General features: G+C 49.5%; 33 non-coding genes and 2 pseudogenes across 33 annotated transcripts; 3 read left to right on the forward strand and 32 right to left on the reverse strand.

The window, feature by feature from the left end:
* Positions 1-99: 99 nt before the first annotated feature.
* On the reverse strand, positions 100-263 carry LOC135045050 (U1 spliceosomal RNA). The gene has a single exon (XR_010237584.1). It is a non-coding gene; the product is annotated as a U1 spliceosomal RNA (small nuclear RNA).
* Positions 264-957: 694 nt separating this feature from the next.
* On the reverse strand, positions 958-1,098 carry LOC135044559 (U1 spliceosomal RNA; annotated as a pseudogene).
* Positions 1,099-1,251: 153 nt separating this feature from the next.
* On the reverse strand, positions 1,252-1,415 carry LOC135045084 (U1 spliceosomal RNA). Its single transcript, XR_010237617.1, has one exon. It is a non-coding gene; the product is annotated as a U1 spliceosomal RNA (small nuclear RNA).
* Positions 1,416-2,089: 674 nt separating this feature from the next.
* LOC135044365 (U1 spliceosomal RNA) lies at positions 2,090-2,252 on the reverse strand. Its single transcript, XR_010236970.1, has one exon. It is a non-coding gene; the product is annotated as a U1 spliceosomal RNA (small nuclear RNA).
* Positions 2,253-2,404: 152 nt separating this feature from the next.
* On the reverse strand, positions 2,405-2,568 carry LOC135044934 (U1 spliceosomal RNA). Its single transcript, XR_010237470.1, has one exon. It is a non-coding gene; the product is annotated as a U1 spliceosomal RNA (small nuclear RNA).
* Positions 2,569-3,242: 674 nt separating this feature from the next.
* Positions 3,243-3,405, reverse strand: LOC135045188 (U1 spliceosomal RNA). The gene has a single exon (XR_010237716.1). It is a non-coding gene; the product is annotated as a U1 spliceosomal RNA (small nuclear RNA).
* A 152-nt stretch (positions 3,406-3,557) lies between these two features.
* LOC135045056 (U1 spliceosomal RNA) lies at positions 3,558-3,721 on the reverse strand. Its single transcript, XR_010237590.1, has one exon. It is a non-coding gene; the product is annotated as a U1 spliceosomal RNA (small nuclear RNA).
* A 674-nt stretch (positions 3,722-4,395) lies between these two features.
* LOC135045189 (U1 spliceosomal RNA) lies at positions 4,396-4,558 on the reverse strand. The gene has a single exon (XR_010237717.1). It is a non-coding gene; the product is annotated as a U1 spliceosomal RNA (small nuclear RNA).
* Positions 4,559-4,710: 152 nt separating this feature from the next.
* Positions 4,711-4,874, reverse strand: LOC135045057 (U1 spliceosomal RNA). Its single transcript, XR_010237591.1, has one exon. It is a non-coding gene; the product is annotated as a U1 spliceosomal RNA (small nuclear RNA).
* A 674-nt stretch (positions 4,875-5,548) lies between these two features.
* Positions 5,549-5,711, reverse strand: LOC135044359 (U1 spliceosomal RNA). Its single transcript, XR_010236964.1, has one exon. It is a non-coding gene; the product is annotated as a U1 spliceosomal RNA (small nuclear RNA).
* Positions 5,712-5,863: 152 nt separating this feature from the next.
* On the reverse strand, positions 5,864-6,027 carry LOC135045096 (U1 spliceosomal RNA). The gene has a single exon (XR_010237629.1). It is a non-coding gene; the product is annotated as a U1 spliceosomal RNA (small nuclear RNA).
* A 674-nt stretch (positions 6,028-6,701) lies between these two features.
* LOC135045190 (U1 spliceosomal RNA) lies at positions 6,702-6,864 on the reverse strand. Its single transcript, XR_010237718.1, has one exon. It is a non-coding gene; the product is annotated as a U1 spliceosomal RNA (small nuclear RNA).
* Positions 6,865-7,016: 152 nt separating this feature from the next.
* Positions 7,017-7,180, reverse strand: LOC135045094 (U1 spliceosomal RNA). The gene has a single exon (XR_010237627.1). It is a non-coding gene; the product is annotated as a U1 spliceosomal RNA (small nuclear RNA).
* A 670-nt stretch (positions 7,181-7,850) lies between these two features.
* On the reverse strand, positions 7,851-8,013 carry LOC135044586 (U1 spliceosomal RNA). The gene has a single exon (XR_010237140.1). It is a non-coding gene; the product is annotated as a U1 spliceosomal RNA (small nuclear RNA).
* A 152-nt stretch (positions 8,014-8,165) lies between these two features.
* On the reverse strand, positions 8,166-8,329 carry LOC135044633 (U1 spliceosomal RNA). The gene has a single exon (XR_010237174.1). It is a non-coding gene; the product is annotated as a U1 spliceosomal RNA (small nuclear RNA).
* Positions 8,330-9,000: 671 nt separating this feature from the next.
* On the reverse strand, positions 9,001-9,164 carry LOC135044367 (U1 spliceosomal RNA). The gene has a single exon (XR_010236972.1). It is a non-coding gene; the product is annotated as a U1 spliceosomal RNA (small nuclear RNA).
* A 152-nt stretch (positions 9,165-9,316) lies between these two features.
* Positions 9,317-9,480, reverse strand: LOC135045226 (U1 spliceosomal RNA). The gene has a single exon (XR_010237753.1). It is a non-coding gene; the product is annotated as a U1 spliceosomal RNA (small nuclear RNA).
* Positions 9,481-10,174: 694 nt separating this feature from the next.
* Positions 10,175-10,316, reverse strand: LOC135044447 (U1 spliceosomal RNA; annotated as a pseudogene).
* Positions 10,317-10,468: 152 nt separating this feature from the next.
* On the reverse strand, positions 10,469-10,632 carry LOC135044520 (U1 spliceosomal RNA). Its single transcript, XR_010237102.1, has one exon. It is a non-coding gene; the product is annotated as a U1 spliceosomal RNA (small nuclear RNA).
* Positions 10,633-11,303: 671 nt separating this feature from the next.
* Positions 11,304-11,466, reverse strand: LOC135045285 (U1 spliceosomal RNA). The gene has a single exon (XR_010237792.1). It is a non-coding gene; the product is annotated as a U1 spliceosomal RNA (small nuclear RNA).
* A 152-nt stretch (positions 11,467-11,618) lies between these two features.
* On the reverse strand, positions 11,619-11,782 carry LOC135045068 (U1 spliceosomal RNA). Its single transcript, XR_010237602.1, has one exon. It is a non-coding gene; the product is annotated as a U1 spliceosomal RNA (small nuclear RNA).
* Positions 11,783-12,397: 615 nt separating this feature from the next.
* LOC135044394 (U1 spliceosomal RNA) lies at positions 12,398-12,560 on the reverse strand. The gene has a single exon (XR_010236998.1). It is a non-coding gene; the product is annotated as a U1 spliceosomal RNA (small nuclear RNA).
* Positions 12,561-12,713: 153 nt separating this feature from the next.
* On the reverse strand, positions 12,714-12,877 carry LOC135044803 (U1 spliceosomal RNA). Its single transcript, XR_010237342.1, has one exon. It is a non-coding gene; the product is annotated as a U1 spliceosomal RNA (small nuclear RNA).
* A 671-nt stretch (positions 12,878-13,548) lies between these two features.
* Positions 13,549-13,711, reverse strand: LOC135044440 (U1 spliceosomal RNA). The gene has a single exon (XR_010237037.1). It is a non-coding gene; the product is annotated as a U1 spliceosomal RNA (small nuclear RNA).
* Positions 13,712-13,863: 152 nt separating this feature from the next.
* Positions 13,864-14,027, reverse strand: LOC135044960 (U1 spliceosomal RNA). The gene has a single exon (XR_010237496.1). It is a non-coding gene; the product is annotated as a U1 spliceosomal RNA (small nuclear RNA).
* Positions 14,028-14,642: 615 nt separating this feature from the next.
* Positions 14,643-14,805, reverse strand: LOC135044395 (U1 spliceosomal RNA). Its single transcript, XR_010236999.1, has one exon. It is a non-coding gene; the product is annotated as a U1 spliceosomal RNA (small nuclear RNA).
* A 152-nt stretch (positions 14,806-14,957) lies between these two features.
* Positions 14,958-15,121, reverse strand: LOC135045107 (U1 spliceosomal RNA). Its single transcript, XR_010237640.1, has one exon. It is a non-coding gene; the product is annotated as a U1 spliceosomal RNA (small nuclear RNA).
* Positions 15,122-15,793: 672 nt separating this feature from the next.
* Positions 15,794-15,956, reverse strand: LOC135044480 (U1 spliceosomal RNA). The gene has a single exon (XR_010237068.1). It is a non-coding gene; the product is annotated as a U1 spliceosomal RNA (small nuclear RNA).
* Positions 15,957-16,108: 152 nt separating this feature from the next.
* LOC135044814 (U1 spliceosomal RNA) lies at positions 16,109-16,272 on the reverse strand. The gene has a single exon (XR_010237353.1). It is a non-coding gene; the product is annotated as a U1 spliceosomal RNA (small nuclear RNA).
* A 671-nt stretch (positions 16,273-16,943) lies between these two features.
* Positions 16,944-17,106, reverse strand: LOC135044441 (U1 spliceosomal RNA). Its single transcript, XR_010237038.1, has one exon. It is a non-coding gene; the product is annotated as a U1 spliceosomal RNA (small nuclear RNA).
* Positions 17,107-17,258: 152 nt separating this feature from the next.
* On the reverse strand, positions 17,259-17,422 carry LOC135044922 (U1 spliceosomal RNA). Its single transcript, XR_010237458.1, has one exon. It is a non-coding gene; the product is annotated as a U1 spliceosomal RNA (small nuclear RNA).
* A 671-nt stretch (positions 17,423-18,093) lies between these two features.
* On the reverse strand, positions 18,094-18,256 carry LOC135044488 (U1 spliceosomal RNA). The gene has a single exon (XR_010237072.1). It is a non-coding gene; the product is annotated as a U1 spliceosomal RNA (small nuclear RNA).
* A 144-nt stretch (positions 18,257-18,400) lies between these two features.
* Positions 18,401-18,516, forward strand: LOC135044631 (U5 spliceosomal RNA). Its single transcript, XR_010237172.1, has one exon. It is a non-coding gene; the product is annotated as a U5 spliceosomal RNA (small nuclear RNA).
* A 270-nt stretch (positions 18,517-18,786) lies between these two features.
* LOC135044660 (U5 spliceosomal RNA) lies at positions 18,787-18,902 on the forward strand. Its single transcript, XR_010237201.1, has one exon. It is a non-coding gene; the product is annotated as a U5 spliceosomal RNA (small nuclear RNA).
* Positions 18,903-19,188: 286 nt separating this feature from the next.
* On the forward strand, positions 19,189-19,304 carry LOC135044641 (U5 spliceosomal RNA). The gene has a single exon (XR_010237182.1). It is a non-coding gene; the product is annotated as a U5 spliceosomal RNA (small nuclear RNA).
* Positions 19,305-19,427: the final 123 nt, after the last annotated feature.

The raw sequence follows: 19,427 nt of genomic DNA on the forward strand, positions 1-19,427 counted from the left end.
AAGGAGATCCAACTGAGGCAGCACAAGGGAACTCTCGAAAGAAGAACAAGGCTAGAGGAAAATCTGAGACAAAGAAATCTGACTTTTACCAGAGCTGACCAGAGGAAAACACAAACACAGTCCCCCACTACCACAAATAAAGCAGTCGAGTTTCCCACAATTGGGGAAATCACAGGGGTCAGCATACCCAGAATGCAATGAATGAACCTCACCCTGGGAGAATAATCTTCATGACCATGGTATCTCCTATGCAAAATAAGTATGATTTGGGATAGAGCTGGGGAGGGCCGCTGCTCAGGCACATCTCTGTCAAGTAAAGGAGATTCAACTGAGGCAGCACAAGGGAACTCTCATCTGGGGATAACAACTGCAGGGAGAACACATATTTTCAGATGAACATGGAGGGCAGAAGGCTGCCTAATACTGAAGCACCCCCAAACAACAAACCAAATGCAACAACTAGTGCAAGCATTCCTGGGGGAAGGCCTGCCGCAGATGGATTTGCATATGGTGATGTCATCCAAGCAGTGGGTCAAAGTTGGCTTCAACCCTCGTCTGCATATGAAAAGAGAAAAGGGGCGTGCAGGGCATGGTGGCCTTTTGCGGCGCTTGGCTGACCCCTAGTTTGCATTAAACACCTCCACCCTCCTTCGGTGTGGGGCTCATGTTGGCTATGCCCCAGCCCCTGAAGCATTCAAGCTGATTTCTTGCAGCAGCTGGGCACTGTAACAGCTCCAGAGCTGCTCTGTAAGGCAAGTAAAAGGGTGTGGGCCCTGCAGCACTACCTGTAGTTTGCATTGTGCATTGGAAGGCACAAAGTAAGCAGACGGGAGGAGAAGTCAGGATAGTGCACAAGGGTATAGATGGGAGGGGCTCAAGAAAAAAGAAGTGGAAACAGACAGCAAACTAGGCTGGAGAGAGACCTGAGACAAAGAGATCTAAATTATACGAGAGCCGACCAGGGGAAACACAAATTATGCAGTCAAGTTTCCCACATTTCGGGAAATCGCAGGGGCAGCACACCCAGAGTGCAATGGTGGGCCTTGCCCTGGGAGAAGCACCTTCATGATCATAGTATCTCACCTGGCAGGTAAGTAGGAGTTGGGCTAGAGCTGGGGAGGGTCGCTGCTCGGGCACCCCCCTGTCAAGTGAAGGAGATCCAACTGAGGGCAGCACAAGGGAACTCTCGAAAGAAGAACAAGGCTAGAGGAAGATCTGAAACAAAGAAATCTGACTTTTACCAGAGCTGACCAGAGGAAAACACAAACACAGTCCCCCACTACCACAAATAAAGCAGTCGCGTTTCCCACATTTGGGGAAATCACAGAGGTCAGCATACCCAGAATGCAATGAATGAACCTCACCCTGGGAGAACAATCTTCATGACCATGGTATCTCCTATGCAAAATAAGTATGATTTGGAATAGGGCTGGGGAGGGCCGCTGCTCATGCACATCTCTGTCAAGTAAAGGAGATTCAACTGAGGCAGCACAAGGGAACTCTCATCTGGGGACAACAACTGCAGGGAGAACACATATTTTCAGATGAACATGGGAGGGCAGAAGGCTGCCTAATACTGAAGCACCCCCAAACAACAAACCAAATGCAACAACTAGTACAAGCATTCCTGGGGGAAGTTCTGCAGAAGACGGATTTGCATATGGTGATGTCATCCAAGCAGTGGGTCAAAGTTGGCTTCAACCCTCGTCTGCATATGAAAAGAGAAAAGGGGCGTGCAGGGCATGGCGGCCTTTTGCGGCGCTTGGATGACCCCTAGTTCGCATTAAACACCTCCACCCTCCTTCGGTGTGGGGCTCATGTTGGCTATGCCCCAGCCCCTGAAGCATTCAAGCTGATTTCTTGCAGCAGCTGGGCACTGTAACAGCTCCAGAGCTGCTCTGTAAGGCAAGTAAAAGGGTGTGGGCCCTGCAGCACTACCTGTAGTTCGCATTGTGCGTTGGAAGGCACAAAGTAAGCAGAGAGGAGGAGAAGTCAGGATAGTGCGCAAGGGCATAGAAGGGAGCGGCTCAAGAAAAGAGAAGTGGAAACAGACAGCAAACTAGGCTGGAGAGAGACCTGAGACAAAGAGATCTGAATTATACGAGAGCCGACCAGGGGAAACACAAATTATGCAGTCAAGTTTCCCACATTTGGGGAAATCGCAGGAGCTGCACACCCAGAGTGCAATGGGTGAGCCTTGCCCTGGGAGAAGCACCTTCATGATCATAGTATCTCACCTGGCAGGTAAGTAGGATTTGGGCTAGAGCTGGGGAGGGTCGCTGCTCGGGTACCCCCCTGTCAAGTGAAGGAGATCCAACTGAGGCAGCACAAGGGAACTCTCGAAAGAAGAACAAGGCTAGAGTAAAATATGAGACAAAGAAATCTGACTTTTACCAGAGCTGACCAGAGGAAAGCACAAACACAGTCCCCCACTACCACAAATAATGCAGTCAAGTTTCCCACATTTGGGGAAATCACAGGGGTCAGCATACCCAAAATGCAATGAATGAACCTCACCCTGAGAGAACAATCTTCATGACCATGGTATCTCCTATGCAAAATAAGTATGATTTGGAATAGGGCTGGGGAGGGCCGCTGCTCATGCACATCTCTGTCAAGTAAAGGAGATTCAACTGAGGCAGCACAAGGGAACTCTCATCTGGGGACAACAACTGCAGGGAGAACACATATTTTTAGATGAACATGGGAGGGCAGAAGGCTGCCTAATACTGAAGCACCCCCAAACAACAAACCAAATGCAACAACTAGTGCAAGCATTCCTGGGGGAAGTTCTGCAGAAGACGGATTTGCATACGGTGATGTCATCCAAGCAGTTGGTCAAAGTTGGCTTCAACCCTCATCTGCATATGAAAAGAGAAAAGGGGCGTGCAGGGCATGGCGGCCTTTTGCGGTGCTTGGATGACCCCTAGTTCGCATTAAACACCTCCACCCTCCTTTGGTGTGGGGCTCATGTTGGCCATGCCCCATCCCCTGAAGCATTCAAGCAGATTTCTTGCAGCAGCTGGGCACTGTAACAGCTCCAGAGCTGCTCTGTAAGGCAAGTAAAAGGGTGTGGGCCCTGCAGCACTACCTGTAGTTTGCATTGTACATTGGAAGGCACAAAGTAAGCAGACGGGAGGAGAAGTCAGGATAGTGCACAAGGGTATAGAAGGGAGCGGCTGAAGAAAAGAGAAGTGGAAACAGACAGCAAACTAGGCTGTAGAGAGATCTGAGACAAAGAGATCTGAATTATACGAGAGCCGACCAGGGGAAACACAAATTATGCAGTCAAGTTTCCCACATTTGGGGAAATCGCAGGGGCAGCACACCCAGAGTGCAATGGGTGAGCCTTGCCCTGGGAGAAGCACCTTCATGATCATAGTATCTCACCTGGCAGGTAAGTAGGAGTTGGGCTAGAGCTGGGGAGGGTCGCTGCTCGGGCACCCCCCTGTTAAGAGAAGGAGATCCAACTGAGGCAGCACAAGGGAACTCTCAAAAGAAGAACAAGGCTAGAGGAAGATCTGAAACAAAGAAATCTGACTTTTACCAGAGCTGACCAGAAGAAAACACAAACACAGTCCCCCACTACCACAAATAAAGCAGTCGAGTTTCCCACATTTGGGGAAATCACAGGGGTCAGCATACCCAGAATGCAATGAATGAACCTCACCCTGGGAGAATAATCTTCATGACCATGGTATCTCCTATGCAAAATAAGTATGATTTGGGATAGAGCTGGGGAGGGCCGCTGCTCAGGCACATCTCTGTCAAGTTAAGGAGATTCAACTGAGGCAGCACAAGGGAACTCTCATCTGGGGACAACAACTGCAGGGAGAACACATATTTTCAGATGAACATGGGAGGGCAGAAGGCTGCCTAATACTGAAGCACCCCCAAACAACAAACCAAATGCAACAACTAGTGCAAGCATTCCTGGGGGAAGGCCTGCCGCAGATGGATTTGCATATGGTGATGTCATCCAAGCAGTGGGTCAAAGTTGGCTTCAACCCTCGTCTGCATATGAAAAGAGAAAAGGGGCGTGCAGGGCATGGTGGCCTTTTGCGGCGCTTGGCTGACCCCTAGTTTGCATTAAACACCTCCAACCTCCTTTGGTGTGGGGCTCATGTTGGCTATGCCCCAGCCCCTGAAGCATTCAAGCTGATTTCTTGCAGCAGCTGGGCACTGTAACAGCTCCAGAGCTGCTCTGTAAGGCAAGTAAAAGGGTGTGGGCCCTGCAGCACTACCTGTAGTTCGCATTGTGCGTTGGAAGGCACAAAGTAAGCAGACAGGAGGAGAAGTCAGGATAGTGCGCAAGGGCATAGAAGGGAGCGGCTCAAGAAAAGAGAAGTGGAAACAGACAGCAAACTAGGCTGGAGAGAGACCTGAGACAAAGAGATCTGAATTATACGAGAGCCGACCAGGGGAAACACAAATTATGCAGTCAAGTTTCCCACATTTGGGGAAATCGCAGGGGCAGCACACCCAGAGTGCAATGGGTGAGCCTTGCCCTGGGAGAAGCACCTTCATGATCATAGTATCTCACCTGGCAGGTAAGTAGGAGTTGGGCTAGAGCTGGGGAGGGTCGCTGCTCGGGCACCCCCCTGTTAAGAGAAGGAGATCCAACTGAGGCAGCACAAGGGAACTCTCAAAAGAAGAACAAGGCTAGAGGAAGATCTGAAACAAAGAAATCTGACTTTTACCAGAGCTGACCAGAAGAAAACACAAACACAGTCCCCCACTACCACAAATAAAGCAGTCGAGTTTCCCACATTTGGGGAAATCACAGGGGTCAGCATACCCAGAATGCAATGAATGAACCTCACCCTGGGAGAATAATCTTCATGACCATGGTATCTCCTATGCAAAATAAGTATGATTTGGGATAGAGCTGGGGAGGGCCGCTGCTCAGGCACATCTCTGTCAAGTTAAGGAGATTCAACTGAGGCAGCACAAGGGAACTCTCATCTGGGGACAACAACTGCAGGGAGAACACATATTTTCAGATGAACATGGGAGGGCAGAAGGCTGCCTAATACTGAAGCACCCCCAAACAACAAACCAAATGCAACAACTAGTGCAAGCATTCCTGGGGGAAGGCCTGCCGCAGATGGATTTGCATATGGTGATGTCATCCAAGCAGTGGGTCAAAGTTGGCTTCAACCCTCGTCTGCATATGAAAACAGAAAAGGGGCGTGCAGGGCATGGTGGCCTTTTGCGGCGCTTGACTGACCCCTAGTTTGCATTAAACACCTCCACCCTCCTTCGGTGTGGGGCTCATGTTGGCTATGCCCCAGCCCCTGAAGCATTCAAGCTGATTTCTTGCAGCAGCTGGGCACTGTAACAGCTCCAGAGCTGCTCTGTAAGGCACGTAAAAGGGTGTGGGCCCTGCAGCACTACCTGTAGTTTGCATTGTGCATTGGAAGGCACAAAGTAAGCAGACGGGAGGAGAAGTCAGGATAGTGCACAAGGGTATAGAAGGAAGCGGCTGAAGAAAAGAGAAGTGGAAACAGACAGCAAACTAGGCTGGAGAGAGACCTGAGACAAAGAGATCTGAATTATACGAGAGCCGACCAGGGGAAACACAAATTATGCAGTCAAGTTTCCCACATTTGGGGAAATCGCAGGAGCAGCACACCCAGAGTACAATGGGTGAGCCTTGCCCTGGGAGAAGCACCTTCATGATCATAGTATCTCACCTGGCAGGTAAGTAGGAGTTGGTCTAGAGCTGGGGAGGGTTGCTGCTCGGGTACCCCCCTGTAAAGTGAAGGAGATCCAACTGAGGCAGCACAAGGGAACTCTCGAAAGAAGAACAAGGCTAAAGGAAAATCTGAGACAAAGAAATCTGACTTTTACCAGAGCTGACCAGAAGAAATCACAAACACAGCCTCCCACTACCACAAATAATGCAGTCAAGTTTCCCACATTTGGGGAAATCACAGGGGTCAGCATACCCAAAATGCAATGAATGAACCTCACCCTGGGAGAAAAATCTTCATGACCATGGTATCTCCTATGCAAAATAAGTATGATTTGGAATAGGGCTGGGGAGGGCCGCTGCTCATGCACATCTCTATCAAGTAAAGGAGATTCAACTGAGGCAGCACAAGGGAACTCTCATCTGGGGACAACAACTGCAGGGAGAACATATATTTTCAGATGAACATGGGAGGGCAGAAGGCTGCCTAATACTGAAGCACCCCCAAACAACAAACCAAATGCAACAACTAGTGCAAGCATTCCTGGGGGAAGGCCTGCCGCAGATGGATTTGCATATGGTGATGTCATCCAAGCAGTGGGTCAAAGTTGGCTTCAACCCTCGTCTGCATATGAAAAGAGAAAAGGGGCGTGCAGGGCATGGTGGCCTTTTGCGGCGCTTGGCTGACCCCTAGTTTGCATTAAACACCTCCAACCTCCTTTGGTGTGGGGCTCATGTTGGCTATGCCCCAGCCCCTGAAGCATTCAAGCTGATTTCTTGCAGCAGCTGGGCACTGTAACAGCTCCAGAGCTGCTCTGTAAGGCAAGTAAAAGGGTGTGGGCCCTGCAGCACTACCTGTAGTTCGCATTGTGCGTTGGAAGGCACAAAGTAAGCAGACAGGAGGAGAAGTCAGGATAGTGCGCAAGGGCATAGAAGGGAGCGGCTCAAGAAAAGAGAAGTGGAAACAGACAGCAAACTAGGCTGGAGAGAGACCTGAGACAAAGAGATCTGAATTATACGAGAGCCGACCAGGGGAAACACAAATTATGCAGTCAAGTTTCCCACATTTGGGGAAATCGCAGGGGCAGCACACCCAGAGTGCAATGGGTGAGCCTTGCCCTGGGAGAAGCACCTTCATGATCATAGTATCTCACCTGGCAGGTAAGTAGGAGTTGGGCTAGAGCTGGGGAGGGTCTCTGCTCTGGCACCCCCCTGTCAAGTGAAGGAGATCCAACTGAGGCAGCACAAGGGAACTCTCGAAAGAAGAACAAGGCTAGAGGAAGATCTGAAACAAAGAAATCTGACTTTTACCAGAGCTGACCAGAGGAAAACTCAAACACAGTCCCCCACTACCACAAATAAAGCAGTCAAGTTTCCCACATTTGGGGAAATCACAGGGGTCAGCATACCCAGAATGCAATGAATGAACCTCACCCTGGGAGAATAATCTTCATGACCATGGTATCTCCTATGCAAAATAAGTATGATTTGGGATAGAGCTGGGGAGGGCCGCTGCTCAGGCACATCTCTGTCAAGTTAAGGAGATTCAACTGAGGCAGCACAAGGGAACTCTCATCTGGGGACAACAACTGCAGGGAGAACACATATTTTCAGATGAACATGGGAGGGCAGAAGCCTGCCTAATACTGAAGCACCCCCAAACAACAAACCAAATGCAACAACTAGTGCAAGCATTCCTGGGGGAAGGCCTGCCGCAGATGGATTTGCATATGGTGATGTCATCCAAGCAGTGGGTCAAAGTTGGCTTCAACCCTCGTCTGCATATGAAAACAGAAAAGGGGCGTGCAGGGCATGGTGGCCTTTTGCGGCGCTTGTCTGACCCCTTGTTTGCATTAAACACCTCCACCCTCCTTCGGTGTGGGGCTCATGTTGGCTATGCCCCAGCCCCTGAAGCATTCAAGCTGATTTCTTGCAGCAGCTGGGCACTGTAACAGCTCCAGAGCTGCTCTGTAAAGCAAGTAAAAGGGTGTGGGCCCTGCAGCACTACCTGTAGTTTGCATTGTGCGTTGGAAGGCACAAAGTAAGCAGACGGGGAAGTCAGGATAGTGCACAAGGGCATAGAAGGGAGCGGCTCAAGAAAAGATAAGTGGAAACAGACAGCAAACTAGGCTGGAGAGAGACCTGAGACAAAGAGATCTGAATTATACGAGAGCCGACCAGAGGAAACACAAATTATGTAATCAAGTGTCCCACATTTGGGGAAATCTTAGGAGCAGCACACCCAGAGTGCATTGGGTGAGCCTTGCCCTGGGAGAAGCACCTTCCTGATCATAGTATCTCACCTGGCAGGTAAGTAGGAGTTGGGCTAGAGCTGGGGAGGGTCGCTGTTCGGGCACCCCCCTGCCAAGTGAAGGAGATCCATCTGAGGCAGCACAAGGAAACTCTCGAAAAAAGAACAAGGCTAGAGGAAGATCTGAGACAAAGAAATCTGACTTTTACCAGAGCTGACCAGAGGAAAGCACAAACACAGTCCCCCACTACCACAAATAATGCAGTCGAGTTTCCCACATTTGGGGAAATCACAGGGGTCAGCATACCCAGAATGCAATGAATGAACCTCACCCTGGGAGAACAATCTTCATGATAATGGTATCTCCTATGCAAAATAAGTATGATTTGGGATAGGGCTGGGGAGGGCCGCTGCTCAGGCACATCTCTGTCAAGTAAAGGAGATTCAACTGAGGCAGCACAAGGGAACTCTCATCTGGGGACAACAACAGCAGGGAGAACACATATTTTCAGATGAAAATGGGAGAGCAGAAGGCTGCCTAATACTGAAGCACCCCCAAACAACAAACCAAATGCAACAACTAGTACAAGCATTCCTGGGAAAAGGTCTGCAGAAGACGGATTTGCATACGGTGATGTCATCCAAGCAGTGGGCCAAGGTTGGCTGGAACCCTCATCTGCATATGCAAAGAAAAAAGGGTTATGCAGGGCATGGCGGCCTTTTGCGGTGCTTGGATGACCCCTAGTTCGCATTAAACACCTCCATTCTCCTTCGGTGTGGGGCTCATGTTGGCTATGCCCCAGCCCCTGAAGTATTCAAGCTGATTTCTTGCAGCAGCTGGGCACTGTAACAGCTCCAGAGCTGCTCTGTAAGGCAAGTAAAAGGGTGTGGGCCCTGCAGCACTACCTGTAGTTCGCATTGTGCGTTGGAAGGCACAAAGTAAGCAGACAGGAGAAGTCAGGAGAGTGCACAAGGGCATAGAAGGCAGGGGCTCAAGAAAAGAGAAGTGGAAACAGACAGCAAACTAGGCTAAAGAGAGACCTGAGACAAAGAGATCTGAATTATACGAGTAGCCGACCAGAGGAAACACAAATTATGCAATCAAGTGTCCCACATTTGGGGAAATCGTAGGAGCAGCACACCCAGAGTGCAATGGGTGAGCCTTGCCCTGGGAGAAGCACCTTCCTGATCATAGTATCTCACCTGGCAGGTAAGTAGGAGTTGGGCTTGAGCTGGGGAGGGTCGCTGCTCGGGCACCCCCCTGTCAAGTGAAGGAGATCCAACTGAGGCAGCACAAGGAAACTCTCAAAAAGAGAACAAGGCTAGAGGAAGATCTGAGACAAAGAAATCTGACTTTTACCAGAGCTGACCAGAGGAAAGCACAAACACAGTCCCCCACTACCACAAATAATGCAGTCGAGTTTCCCACATTTGGGGAAATCACAGGGGTCAGCATACCCAGAATGCAATGAATGAACCTCACCCTGGGAGAACAATCTTCATGACCATGGTATCTCCTATGCAAAATAAGTATGATTTGGGATAGGGCTGGGGAGGGCCGCTGCTCAGGCACATCTCTGTCAAGTAAAGGAGATTCAACTGAGGCAGCACAAGGGAACTCTCATCTGGGGACAACAACTGCAGGGAGAACACATATTTTCAGATGAACATGGGAGAGCAGAAGGCTGCCTAATACTGAAGCACCCCAAACAACAAACCAAATGCAACAAATAGTACAAGCATTCCTGGGGGAAGGTCTGCAGAAGACGGATTTGCATACGGTGATGTCATCCAAGCAGTGGGCCAAAGTTGGCTGGAACCCTCATCTGCATATGAAAAGAGAAAAGGGGTATGCAGGGCATGGCGGCCTTTTGCGGCGCTTGGATGACCCTTAGTTCGCATTAAACACCTCCACCCTCCGTCGGTGTGGGGCTCATGTTGGCTATGCCCCAGCCCCTGAAGCATTCAAGCTGATTTCTTGCAGCAGCTGGGCACTGTAACAGCTCCAGAGCTGCTCTGAAAGGCAAGTAAAAGGGTGTGGGCCCTGCAGCACTACCTGTAGTTTGCATTGTGCGTTGGAAGGCACAAAGTAAGCAGACAGGAGGAGAAGTCAAGAGAGTCCACAAGGGTATAGAAGGGAGGGGCTCAAGAAAAAAGAAGTGGAAACAGACAGCAAACTAGGCTGGAGAGAGACCTGAGACAAAGAGATCTGAATTATATGAGAGCCGACCAGGGGAAACACAAATTATGCAGTCAAGTTTCCCACATTTGGGGAAATCGCAGGGGCAGCACACCCAGAGTGCAATGGGTGAGCCTTGCCCTGGGAGAAGCACCTACATGATCATAGTATCTCACCTGGCAGGTAAGTAGGAGTTGGGCTAGAGCTGGGGAGGGTCGCTGCTCGGGCACCCCCCTGTCAAGTGAAGGAGATCCAACTGAGGCAACACAAGGGAACTCTCGAAAGAAGAACAAGGCTAGAGGAAGATCTGAGACAAAGAAATCTGACTTTTACCAGAGCTGACCAGAGGAAAGCACAAACACAGTCCCCCACTACCACAAATAATGCAGTTGAGTTTCCCACATTTGGGGAAATCACAGGGGTCAGCATACCCAGAATGCAATGAATGAACCTAACCCTGGGAGAACAATCTTCATGACCATGGTATCTCCTATGCAAAATAAGTATGATTTGGGATAGGGCTGGGGAGGGCCGCTGCTCAGGCACATCTCTGTCAAGTAAAGGAGATTCAACTGAGGCAGCACAAGGGAACTCTCATCTGGGGACAACAACTGCAGGGAGAACACATATTTTCAGATGAACATGGGAGGGCAGAAGGCTGCCTAATACTGAAGCACCCCCAAACAACAAACCAAATGCAACAACTAGTAAAAGCATTCCTGGGAGAAGGTCTGCAGAAGACGGATTTGCATACGGTGATGTCATCCAAGCAGTGGGCCAAAGTTGGCTGGAACCCTCATCTGCATATGCAAAGAAAAAAGGGTTATGCAGGGCATGGCGGCCTTTTGCGGTGCTTGGATGACCCCTAGTTCGCATTAAACACCTCCATTCTCCTTCGGTGTGGGGCTCATGTTGGCTATGCCCCAGCCCCTGAAGTATTCAAGCTGATTTCTTGCAGCAGCTGGGCACTGTAACAGCTCCAGAGCTGCTCTGTAAGGCAAGTAAAAGGGTGTGGGCCCTGCAGCACTACCTGTAGTTCGCATTGTGCGTTGGAAGGCACAAAGTAAGCAGACAGGAGAAGTCAGGAGAGTGCACAAGGGCATAGACGGCAGGGGCTCAAGAAAAGAGAAGTGGAAACAGACAGCAAACTAGGCTGGAGAGAGACCTGAGACAAAGAGATCTGAATTATACAAGCGCCGACCAGGGGAAACACAAATTATGCAGTCAAGTTTCCCACATTTGGGGAAATCGCAGGAGCAGCACACCCAGAGTGCAATGGGTGAGCCTTGCCCTGGGAGAAGCACCTTCATGATCATAGTATCTCACCTGGCAGGTATGTAGGAGTTGGGCTAGAGCTGGGGAGGGTCGCTACTCGGGTACCCCCCTGTCAAGTGAAGGAGATCAAACTGAGGCAGCACAATGGAACTCTCGAAAGAAGAACAAGGCTAGAGGAAGATCTGAGACAAAGAAATCTGACTTTTACCAGAGCTGACCAGAGGAAAACACAAAAACAGTCCCCCACTACCACAAATAATGCAGTTGAGTTTCCCACATTTGGGGAAATCACAGGGGTCAGCATACCCAGAATGCAATGAATGAACCTCATCCTGGGAGAACAGTCTTTATGACCATGGTATCTCCTATGCAAAATAAGTATGATTTGGGATAGGGCTGGGGAGGGCCGCTGCTCAGGCACATCTCTGTCAAGTAAAGGAGATTCAACTGAGGCAGCACAAGGGAACTCTCATCTGGGGACAACAACTGCAGGGAGAACACATATTTTCAGATGAACATGGGAGGGCAGAAGGCTGCCTAATACTGAAGCACGCCCAAACAACAAACCAAATGCAACAACTAGTACAAGCATTCCTGGGGGAAGGTCTGCAGAAGACGGATTTGCATACGGTGATGTCATCCAAGCAGTGGGCCAAAGTTGGCTGGAACCCTCATCTGCATATGAAAAGAGAAAAGGGGTATGCAGGGCATGGCGGCCTTTTGCGGCGCTTGGATGACCCTTAGTTCGCATTAAACACCCCCACCCTCCTTCGGTGTGGGGCTCATGTTGGCCATGCCCCAGCCCCTGAAGCATTCAAACTGATTTCTTGCAGCAGCTTGGCACTGTAACAGCTCCAGAGCTGCTCTGTAAGGCAAGTAAAAGGGTGTGGGCCCTGCAGCACTACCTGTAGTTTGCATTGTGCATTGGAAGGCACTTAAGAAAAGAGAAGTGGAAACAGACAGCAAACTAGGCTGGAGAGAGACCTGAGACAAAGAGATCTGAATTATACGAGAGCCGACCAGGGGAAACACAAATTATGCAGTCAAGTTTCCCACATTTGGGGAAATCGCAGGAGCAGCACACCCAGAGTGCAATGGGTGAGCCTTGCCCTGGGAGAAGCACCTACGTGATCATAGTATCTCACCTGGCAGGTAAGTAGGAGTTGGGCTAGAGCTGGGGAGGGTCGCTGCTCGGGTACCCCCCCTGTCAAGTGAAGGAGATCCAACTGAGGCAGCACAAGGGAATTCTCGAAAGAAGAACAAGGCTAGAGGAAGATCTGAAACAAAGAAATCTGACTTTTACCAGAGCTGACCAGAGGAAAGCACAAACACAGTCCCCCACTACCACAAATAATGCAGTTGAGTTTCCCACATTTGGGGAAATCACAGGGGTCAGCATACCCAGAATGCAATGAATGAACCTCACCCTGGGAGAACAATCTTCAAGACCATGGTCTCTCCTATGCAAAATAAGTATGATTTGGGATAGGGCTGGGGAGGGCCGCTGCTCAGGCACATCTCTGTCAAGTAAAGGAGATTCAACTGAGGCAGCACAAGGGAACTCTCATCTGGGGACAACAACTGCAGGGAGAACACATATTTTCAGATGAACATGGGAGGGCAGAAGGCTGCCTAATACTGAAGCACCCCCAAACAACAAACCAAATGCAACAACTAGTGCAAGCATTCCTGGGGGAAGGCCTGCAGCAGATGGATTTGCATATGGTGATGCCATCCAAGCAGTGGGTCAAAGTTGGCTTCAACCCTCGTCTGCATATGAAAAGAGAAAAGGGGCGTGCAGGGCATGGCGGCCTTTTGCGGCGCTTGGATGACCCCTAGTTCGCATTACACACCTCCACCCTCCTTCGGTGTGGGGCTCATGTTGGCTATGCCCCAGCCCCTGAAGCATTCAAGCTGATTTCTTGCAGCAGCTGGGCACTGTAACTGCTCCAGAGCTGCTCTGTAAGGCAAGTAAAAGGGTGTGGGCCCTGCAGCACTACCTGTAGTTTGCATTGTGCGTTGGAAGGCACGAAGTAAGCAGACGGGAGAAGTCAGGATAGTGCGCAAGGGCATAGAAGGGAGCGGCTCAAGAAAAGAGAAGTGGAAACAGACAGCAAACTAGGCTGGAGAGAGACCTGAGACAAAGAGATCTGAATTATACGAGAGATGACCAAGGGAAACACAAATTATGCAGTCAAGTTTCCCACATTTGGGGAAATCGCAGGGGCAGCACAACCAGAGTGCAATGGGTGAGCCTTGCCCTGGGAGAAGCACCTTCATGATCATAGTATCTCACCTGGCAGGTAAGTAGGAGTTGGGCTAGAGCTGGGGAGGGTCACTGCTCGGGCACCCCCCTCTCAAGTGAAAGAGATCCAACTGAGGCAGCACAAGGGAACTCTCGAAAGAAGAACAAGGCTAGAGGAAGATCTGATATAAAGAAATCTGATTTTTACCAGAGCTGACCAGAGGAAAGCACAAACACAGTCCCCCACTACCACAAATAATGCAGTCGAGTTTCCCACATTTGGGGAAATCACAGGGGTCAGCATACCCAAAATGCAATGAATGAACCTCACCCTCGGAGAACAATCTTCATGAAAATGGTATCTCCTATGCAAAATAAGTATGATTTGGGATAGGGCTGGGGAGGGCCGCTGCTCAGGCACATCTCTGTCAAGTAAAGGAGATTCAACTGAGGCAGCACAAGGGAACTCCCATCTGGGGACAACAACTGCAGGGAGAACACATATTTTCAGATGAACATGGGAGGGCAGAAGGCTGCCTAATACTGAAGCACCCCCAAACAACAAACCAAATGCAACAACTAGTACAAGCATTCCTGGGGGAAGTTCTGCAGAAGACGGATTTGCATACGGTGATGTCATCCAAGCAGTGGGCCAAAGTTGGCTGGAACCCTCATCTGCATATGAAAATAGAAAAGGGGTATGCAGGGCATGGCGGCCTTTTGCGGCGCTTGGATGACCCTTAGTTCACATTAAACACCCCCACCCTCCTTCGGTGTGGGGCTCATGTTTGCTATGCCCCAGCCCCTGAAGCATTCAAGCTGATTTCTTGCAGCAGCTGGGCACTGTAACAGCTCCAGAGCTGCTCTGTACGGCAAGTAAAAGGGTGTGGGCCCTGCAGCACTACCTGTAGTTTGCATTGTGCATTGGAAGGCACTTAAGAAAAGAGAAGTGGAAACAGACAGCAAACTAGGCTGGAGAGAGACCTGAGACAAAGAGATCTGAATTATACGAGAGCCGACCAGGGGAAACACAAATTATGCAGTCAAGTTTCCCACATTTGGGGAAATCGCAGGAGCAGCACACCCAGAGTGCAATGGGTGAGCCTTGCCCTGGGAGAAGCACCTACGTGATCATAGTATCTCACCTGGCAGGTAAGTAGGAGTTGGGCTAGAGCTGGGGAGGGTCGCTGCTCGGGTACCCCCCTGTCAAGTGAAGGAGATCCAACTGAGGCAGCACAAGGGAATTCTCGAAAGAAGAACAAGGCTAGAGGAAGATCTGAGACAAAGAAATCTGACTTTTACCAGAGCTGACCAGAGGAAAACACAAACACAGTCCCCCACTACCACAAATAATGCTGTCGAGTTTCCCACATTTGGGGAAATCACAGGGGTCAGCATACCCAGAATGCAATGAATGAACCTCACACTGGGAGAATAATCTTCATGACCATGGTATCTCCTATGCAAAATAAGTATGATTTGGGATAGGGCTGGGGAGGGCCGCTGCTCAGGCACATCTCTTTCAAGTAAAGGAGATTCAACTGAGGCAGCATAAGGGAACTCTCATCTGGGGACAACAACTGCAGGGAGAACACATATTTTCAGATGAACATGGGAGGGCAGAAGGCTGCCTAATACTGAAGCACCCCCAAACAACAAACCAAATGCAACAACTAGTGCAAGCATTCCTGGGGGAAGGCCTGCAGCAGATGGATTTGCATATGGTGATGTCATCCAAAGCAGTGGGTCAAAGTTGGCTTCAACCCTCGTCTGCATATGAAAAGAGAAAAGGGGCGTGCAGGGCATGGCGGCCTTTTGCGGCGCTTGGATGACCCCTAGTTCGCATTAAACACCTCCACCCTCCTTCGGTGTGGGGCTCATGTTGGCTATGCCCCAGCCCCTGAAGCATTCAAGCTGATTTCTTGCAGTAGATGGGCACTGTAACTGCTCCAGAGCTGCTCTGTACGGCAAGTAAAAGGGTGTGGGCCCTGCAGCACTACCTGTAGTTTGCATTGTGCATTGGAAGGCACAAAGTAAGCAGACGGGAGAAGTAAGGATAGTGCGCAAGGCCATAGAATGGAGCGGCTTAAGAAAAGAGAAGTGGAAACAGACAGCAAACTAGGCTGGAGAGAGACCTGAGACAAAGAGATCTGAATTATACGAGAGCCGACCAGGGGAAACACAAATTATGCAGTCAAGTTTCCCACATTTGGGGAAATCGCAGGGGCAGCACATCCAGAGTGCAATGGGTGAGCCTTGCCCTGGGAGAAGCACCTTCATGATTATAGTATCTCACCTGGCAGGTAAGTAGAAGTTGGGCTAGAGCTGGGGAGAGTCGCTGCACGGGCACCCCCCTGTCAAGTGAAGGAGATCCAACTGAGGCAGCACAAGGGAACTCTCGAAAGAAGAACAAGGCTAGAGGAAGATCTGAAACAAAGAAATCTGACTTTTACCAGAGCTGACCAGAGGAAAGCACAAACACAGTCCCCCACTACCACAAATAATGCAGTTGAGTTTCCCACATTTGGGGAAATCACAGGGGTCAGCATACCCAGAATGCAATGAATGAACCTCACCCTGGGAGAACAATCTTCAAGACCATGGTCTCTCCTATGCAAAATAAGTATGATTTGGGATAGGGCTGGGGAGGGCCGCTGCTCAGGCACATCTCTTTCAAGTAAAGGAGATTCAACTGAGGCAGCACAAGGGAACTCTCATCTGGGGATAACAACTGCAGGGAGAACACATATTTTCAGATGAACATGGGAGGGCAGAAGGCTGCCTAATACTGAAGCACCCCCAAACAACAAACCAAATGCAACAACCAGTGCAAGCATTCCTGGGGGAAGGCCTGCAGCAGATGGATTTGCATATGGTGATGCCATCCAAGCAGTGGGTCAAAGTTGGCTTCAACCCTCGTCTGCATATGAAAAGAGAAAAGGGGCGTGCAGGGCATGGCGGCCTTTTGCGGCGCTTGGATGACCCCTAGTTCGCATTACACACCTCCACCCTCCTTCGGTGTGGGGCTCATGTTGGCTATGCCCCAGCCCCTGAAGCATTCAAGCTGATTTCTTGCAGCAGCTGGGCACTGTAACTGCTCCAGAGCTGCTCTGTAAGGCAAGTAAAAGGGTGTGGGCCCTGCAGCACTACCTGTAGTTTGCATTGTGCGTTGGAAGGCACGAAGTAAGCAGACGGGAGAAGTCAGGATAGTGCGCAAGGGCATAGAAGGGAGCGGCTCAAGAAAAGAGAAGTGGAAACAGACAGCAAACTAGGCTGGAGAGAGACCTGAGACAAAGAGATCTGAATTATACGAGAGATGACCAAGGGAAACACAAATTATGCAGTCAAGTTTCCCACATTTGGGGAAATCGCAGGGGCAGCACAACCAGAGTGCAATGGGTGAGCCTTGCCCTGGGAGAAGCACCTTCATGATCATAGTATCTCACCTGGCAGGTAAGTAGGAGTTGGGCTAGAGCTGGGGAGGGTCGCTGCTCGGGCACCCCCCTCTCAAGTGAAAGAGATCCAACTGAGGCAGCACAAGGGAACTCTCGAAAGAAGAACAAGGCTAGAGGAAGATCTGATATAAAGAAATCTGATTTTTACCAGAGCTGACCAGAGGAAAGCACAAACACAGTCCCCCACTACCACAAATAATGCAGTCGAGTTTCCCACATTTGGGGAAATCACAGGGGTCAGCATACCCAGAATGCAATGAATGAACCTCACCCTGGGAGAACAATCTTCATGACCATGGTATCGCCTATGCAAAATAAGTATGATTTGGGATAGGGCTGGGGAGGGCCGCTGCTCAGGCACATCTCTGTCAAGTAAAGGAGATTCAACTGAGGCAGCACAAGGGAACTCTCATCTGGGGACAACAACTGCAGGGAGAACACATATTTTCAGATGAACATGGGAGGGCAGAAGGCTGCCTAATACTGAAGCACCCCCAAACAACAAACCAAATGCAACAACTAGTGCAAGCATTCCTGGGGGAAGGCCTGCAGCAGATGGATTTGCATATGGTGATGTCATCCAAACAGTGGGTCAAAGTTGGCTTCAACCCTCGTCTGCATATGAAAAGAGACAAGGGGCGTGCAGGGCATGGCGGCCTTTTGCGGCGCTTGGATGACCCCTAGTTCGCATTACACACCTCCACCCTCCTTCGGTGTGGGGCTCATGTTGGCTATGCCCCAGCCCCTGAAGCATTCAAGCTGATTTCTTGCAGCAGCTGGGCACTGTAACTGCTCCAGAGACGCTCTGTAAGGCAAGTAAAAGGGTGTGGGCCCTGCAGCACTACCTGTAGTTTGCATTGTGCGTTGGAAGGCACGAAGTAAGCAGACGGTAGAAGTCAGGATAGTGCGCAAGGGCATAGAAGGGAGCGGCTCAAGAAAAGAGAAGTGGAAACAGACAGCAAACTAGGCTGGAGAGAGACCTGAGACAAAGAGATCTGAATTATACGAGAGCCGACCAGGGGAAACACAAATTATGCAGTCAAGTTTCCCACATTTGGGGAAAACGCAGAAGCAGCACACCCAAAGTGCAATGGGTGAGCCTTGCCCTGGGAGAAGCACCTTCATGATCATAGTATCTCACCTGGCAGGTAAGTAGGAGTTGGGCTAGAGCTGGGGAGGGCCGCTGCTCGAGCATCCCCCTGTCAAGTAAAGGAGATTCAACTGAGGCAGCACAAGGGAACTCTCATCTGGGGACAACAACTGCAGGGAGAACACATATTTTCAGATAAAAATCTTGGTCATGCTCTGGTTTCTCTTCAGAACGAACAAATCTTTCGCCTTTTACTAAAGATTTCCGTGGAGAGGAGCAAAACCGAGTTTTATCTCAATTTTTGCATGCCCCATCTTTTTGGGGTTTCTTTTATCGGTTTAAAGATAGAATGAGTGTGCTTTAATGTAAGCTCATTTGCATAGAAATGACAGTAAATGTTTGTTTCTTTTCAAACAGAACTTTCTTGACCATGCTACTTGCTTGAAAGATCTGGGAGCACATGGAATACAGTACAAACCATGCTTATAGCAAGGAGAAGACAGGTGAGAAATCTGCTTTCTTTCAAATTGGGCGCTCACTTTGATCTGAATGAGGACTGCTGGCACGGCACTCAGGCGACAGGTGGAATCTTGGTCATGTTCTGGTTTCTCTTCAGAACGAACAAATCTTTCGCCTTTTACTAAAGATTTCCGTGGAGAGGAGCAAAACTGAGTTTTATCTCAATTTTTGCATGCCCCATATTATTGGGGTTTCTTTTATCGGATTAAAGACAGAACGAGTGTGCTTTCTTGTTAGCTTTAATGTAAGTTTATTTGCATAACAATGACAATAAATGTCTGTTTCTTTTCAAGCAGAACTTTCTTGACCATACTAATTGCTTGAAAGATCTGGGAGCACATGGAAAAGAGTACAAACCATGCTTATAGCAAGGGGAAGCCTGGTGAGAAATCTGCTTTCTTTCTTTCAAATTGGGTGCTCACTTTGAGCTGAATGAGGACTGCTGGCATGGCACTCAGGCGACAGGTGGAATCTTGGTCATGCTCTGGTTTCTCTTCAGAACGAACAAATCTTTCGCCTTTTACTAAAGATTTCCGTGGAGAGGAGCAAAACTGAGTTTTATCTCAATTTTTGCATGCCCCGTCTTATTGGGGTTTCTTTTATCAGTTTAAAGATAGAACGAGTGTGCTTTAATGTAAGCACATTTGCATAGAAATGACAGTCAATGTTTGTTTCTTTTCAAACAGAACTTTCTTGACCACACTAATTGTTTGAAAGA

This window comes from Pseudophryne corroboree, unplaced genomic scaffold (genome assembly GCF_028390025.1).
Source record: "Pseudophryne corroboree isolate aPseCor3 unplaced genomic scaffold, aPseCor3.hap2 scaffold_90, whole genome shotgun sequence".
NCBI lineage: Eukaryota > Metazoa > Chordata > Amphibia > Anura > Myobatrachidae > Pseudophryne > Pseudophryne corroboree.